The 11,511-nt window shown below is 49.7% G+C and overlaps 1 non-coding gene across 1 annotated transcript; it reads right to left on the bottom strand.

The window, feature by feature from the left end:
• Positions 1–449: 449 nt before the first annotated feature.
• LOC144681166 (U6 spliceosomal RNA) lies at positions 450–556 on the bottom strand. Its single transcript, XR_013576701.1, has one exon. It is a non-coding gene; the product is annotated as a U6 spliceosomal RNA (small nuclear RNA).
• Between the last annotated feature and the right edge of the window lie 10,955 nt (positions 557–11,511).

Below are 11,511 nucleotides of genomic sequence, written 5' to 3'. Positions count from 1 at the left end.
TCATTGTGGAAGTCATAACGCACAGTTTGTATGACAGTAAAGAGAACAATAAGGATCATCATGTGATCAGTGCAGGAAGGAAAAATCAATTACTGAAGCAGAGAACTGAAGCAAGGCTGTAAAATGATAAAGTCAGCAGCCAGGACCAAGTTCATCAGTTGCTTTAGGGGTCACTATAACGGAAAACAGCTCATTCTGCAAACTGGCAAAAATTCAGCAAGGCTGATGGAGAATTGGTTGGAAGTATAGTCACTGCTATGGGAGGTGTTGAGGCCAGTGGGTAGCATCCCTGCCTCCAGGCCAGACACTGTGGGTTCAAGTCCCACATCAGGACTTGATGGTCAGGGAAGGTGCATTCATAACGTGGCCAAACAGGTTGATTATCAGCCTGTAAATCCTTCCAATACACCTGATGGCAGGCAGTAAAGAGGGAGAGTCTCCTGGTCAGCCGTACTATGGAACGCTTCACGAATTTGCGTGTCATCCTTGCGCAGGGGCCATGCTAATCTTCTCTGTATCGTTCCAATTTTAGTATATGTGCTGCCGAAGCGAGCTCAGCCGTACTATGGAAGGCAACAGCAAACCACTGCAGCACTTTGCCAAGTGGAATCATGGACCAATCCAATGGAAGTCCATGGTTGCGAATGCCCTCTTAGGGCATGGTATGAAGAGGAGGAGTCACTGTTGTAATGTGGGAAATGCAACAGCCAATTTACAAATAGCAAGATCCTGAAAATGGCAAGGTGATAATGATCAGATAATCTGTTTTTGTGATGTTGATTGAGGGATTAATAATGGGCAGGACACCAGGGTGAACTCCCTGCTTTTCTCCCAATACCTACCTGAGAGAGCAGACCAGGGCCCCGGTTTAACATCTCATCCAAAAGACAGCGCCCCTGACAGTGCAGCACTCCCTCAGTGCTGGACTGGGAGTGTCAGCCTGGGTTGAGCACTCAATTCTATGGGAGTGGGACTTGAACTCCAAGAGCTTCTGACTCAGAGAGGAATGATTTGCCCCCTGAGCCACAATTCACAAGTTCAATTCCCCCTCTGTTTATTCAAATGCCTGTACATTATGGGGTTGATAACAAGTGAGATTGTGTTTGGGTTAAATATAAATTCAGGCCATTTTAGGGATCTGGGGAGGTGGGGGGTATGTTTCGATTAACCCCTCCCCTCCCTCTCACTGTTCTAACGCTGGCCTGCTCCAGATGGGAGACTCCAAGACTCAGGAGGACCTAGGGGAGGGAACAGGAAACCCATTCTCCTCAATTTCCGCTTGCCAACCCTGGCTGGGTGTTTTCCTGGAGGTTTCATCACATGACTTTCACTCGCATCTGCCCCCCCACTCCCCCAACACACCCGCCACTGGTCACCCGACTCGGTCACCCTCAGCACAACGCCTTCCTACGTCTAATCAGAAAGCAGACTTAAAGTTGACAAGGCACCAGGTCCAGATGAGATGCATCCAAGGATGTTGAATTAAGAGTGGAAATTGCAGGGGCACTGGTCATAATTTTTCAGTTTTCCCTAGACTCAGGGATGGTGCCAGAGGACTGGAGAATTGCAAACATTACACCCTTGTTCAAAAAAGGTTGTAAGGATAAGCCCAGCAATTACTGACCAGTCAGTTTAACTTCAGTGGTGGGCAAGATTCTAGAAACAAGTATTCAGGATAGAATTAGTGTCACATGGAAAAATATGGGTTGATAAGGAAGAGCCAGCATGGATTTCTAAAGGGGAAATCATGTTTAACCAACTGGCTGGAGTTTTTTGAATAGGTAACGGAAAGGGTAGATAATCAATGCTGTTGATGTGGTGTATATAGACTTTGAAAACGCATTTGACACAGTGCCACACAACAGACTTGTGAGAAAAGTTATTGCTCATGGAATAAAAGGGACAGTAGCAACGTGGATACAAAATTGGCTGAAAAATAGGAAACAGAGAGTAATGGTCAATGGATATTTTTTGGGTTGGAGGAAAGTTTGTAGTGGAGTTTCCCAGGGGTCGGTATTGGGACCCTTGCTTTTCCTGATATATATTAATGATTTAGATCTTGGTGTGCAGGGGACAATTTCAAAGTTTGTGGATGATACGAAGCTTGGGAGAGTTGTGAACTGTGAGGAGGACGGTGTGAACTTTAAGACGACATAGACAAGTTGGTGGAGTGGGCAGATAGGTGGCAGATGAAGTTCAATGGGGAGAAATGTGAGGTGATGCATTTTGGTAGGAAGAACATGGACAGACAATATAAAATAAATGTGAAATCTTGAAGGGGTACAGGAGCAGAAAGACCTGGGTGTATATGTGCATAGATCATTGAAGGTGGCAAGACAGGTGGAGAGAGCAGTTAATAAGGTATATAGTATCCTGGGTTTTATTAATAGGGGCATAGATTACAAGAGCAAGGAGGTTATGCTGAATTTATATAAGACACTAGTTAGACCTCAGCTGGAGTATTGTGTACAGTTCTGGGCACCACATCATAGGAAGGATGTGAACACATTGGAGAGAGTGCAGAAGAGTTTTACAAGAATGGTTCCAGGGATGAGAAACTTCAGTTACGAAGATAGATTGGAGAGGTTGGGACTGTTCTCCTTGGAGAGAAGAAGGCTAAGAGGAGATTTGATAGAGATGTTTAAAATCATGTGGGGGCTGGACAGAGTAGATAGGGAGAAGCTGTTCCTGCTCATAAAAGGATCAAGAACCAGACAGCACAGATTTAAAGTGATTTGTAAAAGAAGCAAGTGTGACATGAGAAAAAACTTTTTCACACAACAGATGGTTCAGGTCTGGAATGTACTGCCTGGAAGTGTGATGGAGGCAGGTTCAATCGAGGCATTCAAGAGGGCATTAGATAATTGTTTGAATAGAAACAATGGGCAGGGGTACCGGGAAAAGGCAGGGCAATGGCACTAGGTCATAATGCTGATTTGGAGAGCCGGTGCAGACACGATGGGCCGAATGGCCTCCTTCTGTGCCGCTAAAACTCTGTGATTCTGTGGTATGTGATTGGATGGTTCTCCTCCAGTCTGTAAGACTCTTCACCCTTTCTGAAGGACAGTCATACGGACTGGAAACGTTAGCTTGGTTTCCCTCTCCACAGAGGCCGTCAGACCTGCTGAGTTTTTCCAGCATTTTGTTCTTATTTCAGATTCCCAGCGTCCGCAGTATTTTGCTGTTATTACCCTATTCCTCCTCATCAGTCACATTCTCAGAGCTGATGTGCAAGAGCATTGCAAGTATTTATTTGGATTTGAACGCCCCAGCGAATTTGCTGCTGAGCTGTCCTGAAGGATTAACCTTCAGCTCCGGGGGACTGCAGCTCAGGTCAACCGCTGGATGCAAGATGAGTTGAACCTGGTCAGTTAGTCGGCTCTGCTCTGCTCTGTCCTCCTGCCTTTGTCTGACTGGTCGGTGGAGGAGCCGCCAGGAGCTGAAGTGGGGGGAAGTCAGTCACTGCCTCCCGGGGGTGAACCTCCAATCCTTCTCCCCACCGGGGGTGGCAGAGAGTGAGAGGGGGGAGGAAAGGCTGGCAGCAGGAGGAGAGAGAGGGAGAGAGAGAGAAGAGGGGCTTTCTTTGCTGGCTCTGTGAGCGGCCGGCTTGGGTCAGCCTGGTCAACTGGGTCCCTTCCTCCTCTCCGCTCCTCTGCCCCCGCCATCCTTCCAATTCCATGAGAGTCACCGAGTTCCCCGAGAGCAGAGCGAAGGCGACACTCACGTAAGTAGAGACTTGAGCAGCTTGCAAGGGCGGCGGGGTTTGAAACAGAGAGAGACAGACAGAGAGAGAGACAAAGAGAGAGAGAGACAGAGACAGAGAGAGACAGAGACAGAGAGACAGAGACAGAGAGAGAGAGAGAGACAGAGACACAGAGACAGGGAGAGAGAGAGAGACAGAGACACAGAGACAGAGAGAGAGAGAGAGACTGAGAGAGAGAGAGACAGAGAGAGAGAGACAGAGAGAGAGAGAGACAGAGAGAGAGAGACAGAGAGACAGATAGAGAGAGAGACAGAGAGAGAGAGAGACAGAGACAGAGACAGAGAGACTGAGAGACAGAGAGACAGAGAGAGAGACAGAGAGAGACAGAGAGACAGAGAGAGAGGGACTGAGAGAGAGACAGACAGAGAGACAGAGACAGGCAGAGAGAGAGAGAGACAGAGAGAGAGAGAGACAGACACAGAGAGACAGAGAGAGAGAGAGACAGAGAGAGATAGAGAGAGAGAGACAGAGACAGAGAGACTGAGAGAGACAGAGAGAGAGACAGAGAGAGACAGAGAGACAGAGAGAGAGGGACTGAGAGAGAGACAGACAGAGAGACAGAGACAGGCAGAGAGAGAGAGAGACAGAGAGAGAGAGAGACAGACACAGAGAGACAGAGAGAGAGAGACTGAGAGACAGAGAGAGAGAGACTGAGAGAGACAGAGAGACAGAGACAGAGAGACAGAGACAGAGAGACAGAGAGAGACTGAGAGAGAGACAGAGAGACTGAGAGAGAGACAGAGAGACAGAGAGACTGAGAGAGAGACAGAGAGACAGAGAGACACAGAGAGACAGAGACAGAGAGACAGAGAGACAGAGACAGAGAGAGAGAGACTGAGAGAGACAGAGAGACAGAGAGACTGAGAGAGAGAGACTGAGAGAGAGAGACTGAGAGAGAGACAGACAGAGAGACAGAGACAGGCAGAGAGAGAGAGAGAGAGACTGAGAGAGAGACAGAGCCCGGGGATTGTGCAGAGAAGCAGCGATAGAGAAGCGATTGTTCACTCATCTTACCCATTTACTGAGCGCTCAGTGCAGACAGATCGCTTTGCTGGAAAGTACATTTACCTTCACTTCTCGCCGTCCCCTATAACCAGGATGACAGTCACATTACTGCCCGAGAGCACCAGCAACTACTTACATTTCTATAGCGCCTTCCAAGTTAGGAAAGCAGCCCCAGGCGTATCACAACAGCATTACCAACTAAAATCTCACCCGGCCGCGGAAAGGAGTATTAGCACCAGGTGAGGGAGGATGTCTTAAAGGAGGAGAGAGTGAGTGAGGTGGAGAGGATTGAGGAGGGAATTCCACAGCTCAGTAACTTGGCAGCTTCAAACCACGGCCACCAAAGTTGGAGCAATTCCAATTGAGGCTGTGAAAGAGGCCAGCATCAGAGGAGTGCAGAATTAATCTGATTACAGAGACAGAGAGAGGTGAGGGCATGGAGGGGTACGGATGCAATGATGAGAAATTAGATGGAGTGAATGTTGGGCTGGTGGATCAGTGAGTATTGGAGTGAGGGGTGCCTAGAACGCGGTGTGAGATCAGAGCCTCCTGGATCAATTCATGTTTCTGCAAGGTGCGAAATGTGAGCTGTACACTGACATCATCCCCTTTAACCAGGGACACACCGACATCACCCCCTTTAACCAGGGACACACCGACATCACCTCCTTTAACCAGGGACACACCGACATCACCCCCTTTAACCAGGGACACACCGACATCACCCCCTTTAACCAGAGACACACTGGCATCACTCCCTTTAACCAGAGACACACCGACATCACCCCCTTTAACCAGAGACACACCGACATCACCCCCTTTAACCAGGGACACACCGACATCACCCCCTTTAACCAGAGACGCACCGACATCACCCCCTTTAACCAGAGATACACCGAAATCACCCCCTTTAACCAGAGACACACCAACATCACCCCCTTTAACCAGAGACACACCGACATCACCCCCTTTAACCAGGGACACACCAACATCAACCCTTTTAACCAGAGACACACCAACATCGTCACTTTAAACAGGGACACACCGACATCAACCCTTTTAACCAGAGACACACCAACTTCAGTCACTTTAACCAGGGACACACCAACATCACCCCCTTTAACCAGAGACACCAACATCACCCTCTTTAACCAGGGAGACACCAACATCAACCCTTTTAACCAGGGACACACCGACATCACCCCCTTTGCCCAGGGACACACCGACATCACCCCCTTTAACCAGAGACAACAACATCACCCCCTTTAACCAGAGACACACCGACATCACCCCCTTTAACCAGAGACACACCGACATCACCCTCTTTAACCAGAGACACACCGACATCACCCCCTTTAACCAGGGACACACCGACATCACCCCCTTTAACCAGAGACACACCGACATCACCCCCTTTAACCAGAGACACACCGACATCACCCCCTTTAACCAGAGACACACCGACATCACCCTCTTTAACCAGAGACACACCGACATCACCCCCTTTAACCAGAGACACACCCACATCAGTCACTGTAACCAAGGACAAACCGACATCACCCCCTTTAACCAGAGACACACCGACATCACCCTCTTTAGCCAGAGACACACCGACTTCTCCCTCTTTAACCAGAGACACCTTTATTACCCCCTTTAACCAGGGACACACCAACATCACCCTCTTTAACCAGGGACACACCAACACCAACCCTTTTAACCAGAGACACACCAACATCACCCCCTTTAACCAGAGACACACCCACATCAGTCACTGTAACCAAGGACAAACCGACATCACCCTCTTTAACCAGGGACACACCGACATCACCCTCTTTAACCAGGGACACACCAACATCACCCCCTTTAACCAGGGACACACCGACATCACCCTCTTTAACCAGAGACACACCAACATCACCCCCTTTAACCAGAGACACACCGACATCACCCCATTTAACCAGGGACACACCGACATCACCCCATTTAACCAGGGACACACCAACATCACCCCCTTTAACCAGAGACACACCGACATCACCCCATTTAACCAGGGACACACCGACATCACCCCATTTAACCAGGGACACACCAACATCACCCCCTTTAACCAGAGACACACCAACATCACCCCCTTTAAACAGAGACACCAACATCACCCTCTTTAACCAGGGACACACCAACATCAACCCTTTTAACCAGGGACACACCAACATCAACCCTTTTAACCAGGGACACACCGACATCACCTCCTTTACCCAAGGACACACCGACATCACCCCCTTTAACCAGGGACACACCGACATCACCCTCTTTAACCAGAGACACACCGACATCACCCTCTTTAACCAGGGACACACCAACATCACCCCCTTTAACCAGAGACACACCGACATCACCCTCTTTAACCAGAGACACACCGACATCACCCCCTTTAACCAGGGACACACCGACATCACCCCCTTTAACCAGAGACACACCGACATCACCCCCTTTAACCAGAGACACACCGACATCACCCCCTTTAACCAGAGACACACCGACATCACCCTCTTTAACCAGAGACACACCGACATCACCCCCTTTAACCAGAGACACACCCACATCAGTCACTGTAACCAAGGACAAACCGACATCACCCCCTTTAGCCAGAGACACACCGACATCACCCTCTTTAGCCAGAGACACACCGACTTCTCCCTCTTTAACCAGAGACACCTTTATTACCCCCTTTAACCAGGGACACACCAACATCACCCTCTTTAACCAGGGACACACCAACACCAACCCTTTTAACCAGAGACACACCGACATCACCCCCTTTAACCAGAGACACACCCACATCAGTCACTGTAACCAAGGACAAACCGACATCACCCTCTTTAACCAGGGACACACCGACATCACCCCATTTAACCAGGGACACACCAACATCAACTCTTTTAACCAGAGACACACCAACATCACCCCCTTTAATCAGAGACACACCAACATCAGTCACTTTAACCAGGGACACACCGACATCACCCTCTTTAACCAGGGACACACCAACATCACCCCCTTTAACCAGGGACACACCGACATCACCCTCTTTAACCAGAGACACACCAACATCACCCCCTTTAACCAGAGACACACCGACATCACCCCATTTAACCAGGGACACACCGACATCACCCCATTTAACCAGGGACACACCAACATCACCCCCTTTAACCAGAGACACACCGACATCACCCCATTTAACCAGAGACACACCGACATCACCCCATTTAACCAGGGACACACCAACATCACCCCCTTTAACCAGGGACACACCGACATCACCCCATTTAACCAGGGACACACCAACATCACCCCCTTTAACCAGAGACACACCAACATCACCCCCTTTAAACAGAGACACCAACATCACCCTCTTTAACCAGGGACACACCAACATCAACCCTTTTAACCAGGGACACACCGACATCACCTCCTTTACCCAAGGACACACCGACATCACCCCCTTTAACCAGGGACACACCGACATCACCCTCTTTAACCAGAGACACACCGACATCACCCTCTTTAACCAGGGACACACCGACATCACCCCCTTTAACCAGAGACACACCAACATCACCCTCTTTAATCAGTGACACACCGACATCACCCCCTTTAACCAGAGACACACCGACATCACCCTCTTTAACCAGAGACACACCGACATCAACCCCTTTAACCAGGGACACACCGACATTACCCCCTTTAACCAGAGACACACCGACATCACCCCCTTTAACCAGAGACACACCGACATCACCCCCTTTAACCAGAGACACACCGACATCACCCTCTTTAACCAGAGACACACCGACATCACCCCCTTTAACCAGAGACACACCTACATCAGTCACTGTAACCAAGGACAAACCGACATCACCCCCTTTAACCAGAGACACACCGACATCACCCTCTTTAGCCAGAGACACACCGACTTCTCCCTCTTTAACCAGAGACACCTTTATTACCCCCTTTAACCAGGGACACACCAACATCACCCTCTTTAACCAGGGACACACCAACACCAACCCTTTTAACCAGAGACACACCGACATCACCCCCTTTAACCAGAGACACACCCACATCAGTCACTGTAACCAAGGACAAACCGACATCACCCTCTTTAACCAGGGACACACCGACATCACCCCATTTAACCAGGGACACACCAACATCAACTCTTTTAACCAGAGACACACCAACATCACCCCCTTTAATCAGAGACACACCAACATCAGTCACTTTAACCAGGGACACACCGACATCACCCTCTTTAACCAGGGACACACCAACATCACCCCCTTTAACCAGGGACACACCGACATCACCCTCTTTAACCAGAGACACACCAACATCACCCCCTTTAACCAGAGACACACCGACATCACCCCATTTAACCAGGGACACACCGACATCACCCCATTTAACCAGGGACACACCAACATCACCCCCTTTAACCAGAGACACACCAACATCACCCCCTTTAAACAGAGACACCAACATCACCCTCTTTAACCAGGTACACACCAACATCAACCCTTTTAACCAGGGACACACCAACACCAACCCTTTTAACCAGAGACACACCGACATCACCCCCTTTAACCAGAGACACACCCACATCAGTCACTGTAACCAAGGACAAACCGACATCACCCTCTTTAACCAGGGACACACCGACATCACCCCATTTAACCAGGGACACACCAACATCAACTCTTTTAACCAGAGACACACCAACATCACCCCCTTTAATCAGAGACACACCAACATCAGTCACTTTAACCAGGGACACACCAACATCACCCTCTTTAACCAGGGACACACCAACATCACCCCCTTTAACCAGGGACACACCGACATCACCCTCTTTAACCAGAGACACACCAACATCACCCCCTTTAACCAGAGACACACCGACATCACCCTCTTTAACCAGGGACACACCGACATCACCCCCTTTAACCAGAGACACATCGACATCACCCTCTTTATCCAGAGACACACCGACATCACCCCCTTTAACCAGGGACACACCGACATCACCCCCTTTAACCAGAGACACACCGACATCACCCCCTTTAACCAGAGACACACCGACATCACCCTCTTTAACCAGAGACACACCGACATCACCCTCTTTAACCAGGGACACACCGGCATCACCCCCTTTAACCAGAGACACACCGACATCACCCTCTTTAACCAGAGACACACCGACATCACCCCCTTTAACCAGGGACACACCGACATCACCCTCTTTAACCAGAGACACACCGACATCACCCTCTTTAACCAGGGACACATCGACATCACCCCCTTTAACCAGAGACACACCGACATCACCCTCTTTAACCAGAGACACACCGACATCACCCTCTTTAACCAGGGACACACCGACATCACCCCCTTTAACCAGAGACACACCGACATCACCCTCTTTAACCAGGGACACACCGACATCACCCCCTTTAACCAGAGACACACCGACATTACCCTCTTTAGCCAGAGACACACCGACTTCTCCCTCTTTAACCAGAGACACCTTTATTACCCCCTTTAACCAGGGACACACCAACATCACCCTCTTTAACCAGGGACACACCAACAACAACCCTTTTGACCAGGGACACACCGACATCACCCCCTTTAACCAGAGACACATTTATTACCCCCTTTAACCAGGGACACACCAACATCACCCTCTTTAACCAGGGACACACCAACAACAACCCTTTTAACCAGGGACACACCGACATCACCCCCTTTAACCAGAGACACACCGACATCAACCCATTTAACCAGAGACACACTGACATCACCCCCTTAATCCAGAGACTCAACGACATCACCCCCTTTAACCAGAGACACACCGACATCACCCCCTTTAACCAGGGACACACCAACATCACCCCCTTTAACCAGAGACACACCGACATGACCCTCTTTAACCAGGGACACACCAACATCACCCTCTTTAACCAGGGACACCAACAACATCACCCTCTTTAACCAGAGACACACCGACATCACCTTCTTTAACCAGAGACACACCAACATCACCCCCTTTAACCAGGGACACACCGACATCACCCTCTTTAACCAGAGACACACCGACATCACTCCCTTTAACCAGGGACACACCGACATCACCCTCTTTAACCAGAGACACACCGACATCACCCCCTTTAACCAGAGACACATCGACATCACCCTCTTTATCCAGAGACACACCGACATCACCCCCTTTAACCAGGGACACACCGACATCACCCCCTTTAACCAGAGACACACTGACATCACCCCCTTTAACCAGGGACACACCGACATCACCCCCTTTAACCAGAGACACACCGACATCACCCTCTTTAACCAGAGACACACCGACATCACCCTCTTTAACCAGGGACACACCGGCATCACCCCCTTTAACCAGAGACACACCGACATCACCCTCTTTAACCAGAGACACACCGACATCACCCCCTTTAACCAGGGACACACCGACATCACCCTCTTTAACCAGAGACACACCGACATCACCCGCTTTAACCAGGGACACATCGACATCACCCCCTTTAACCAGAGACACACCGACATCACCCTCTTTAACCAGAGACACACCGACATCACCCTCTTTAACCAGGGACACACCGACATCACCCCCTTTAACCAGGGACACACCAACATCACCCCCTTTA

This window comes from Cetorhinus maximus, chromosome 5, assembly GCF_964194155.1.
Source record: "Cetorhinus maximus chromosome 5, sCetMax3.hap1.1, whole genome shotgun sequence".
Lineage (NCBI taxonomy): Eukaryota > Metazoa > Chordata > Chondrichthyes > Lamniformes > Cetorhinidae > Cetorhinus > Cetorhinus maximus.
This window is presented reverse-complemented; position numbering and strand designations above follow the sequence as displayed.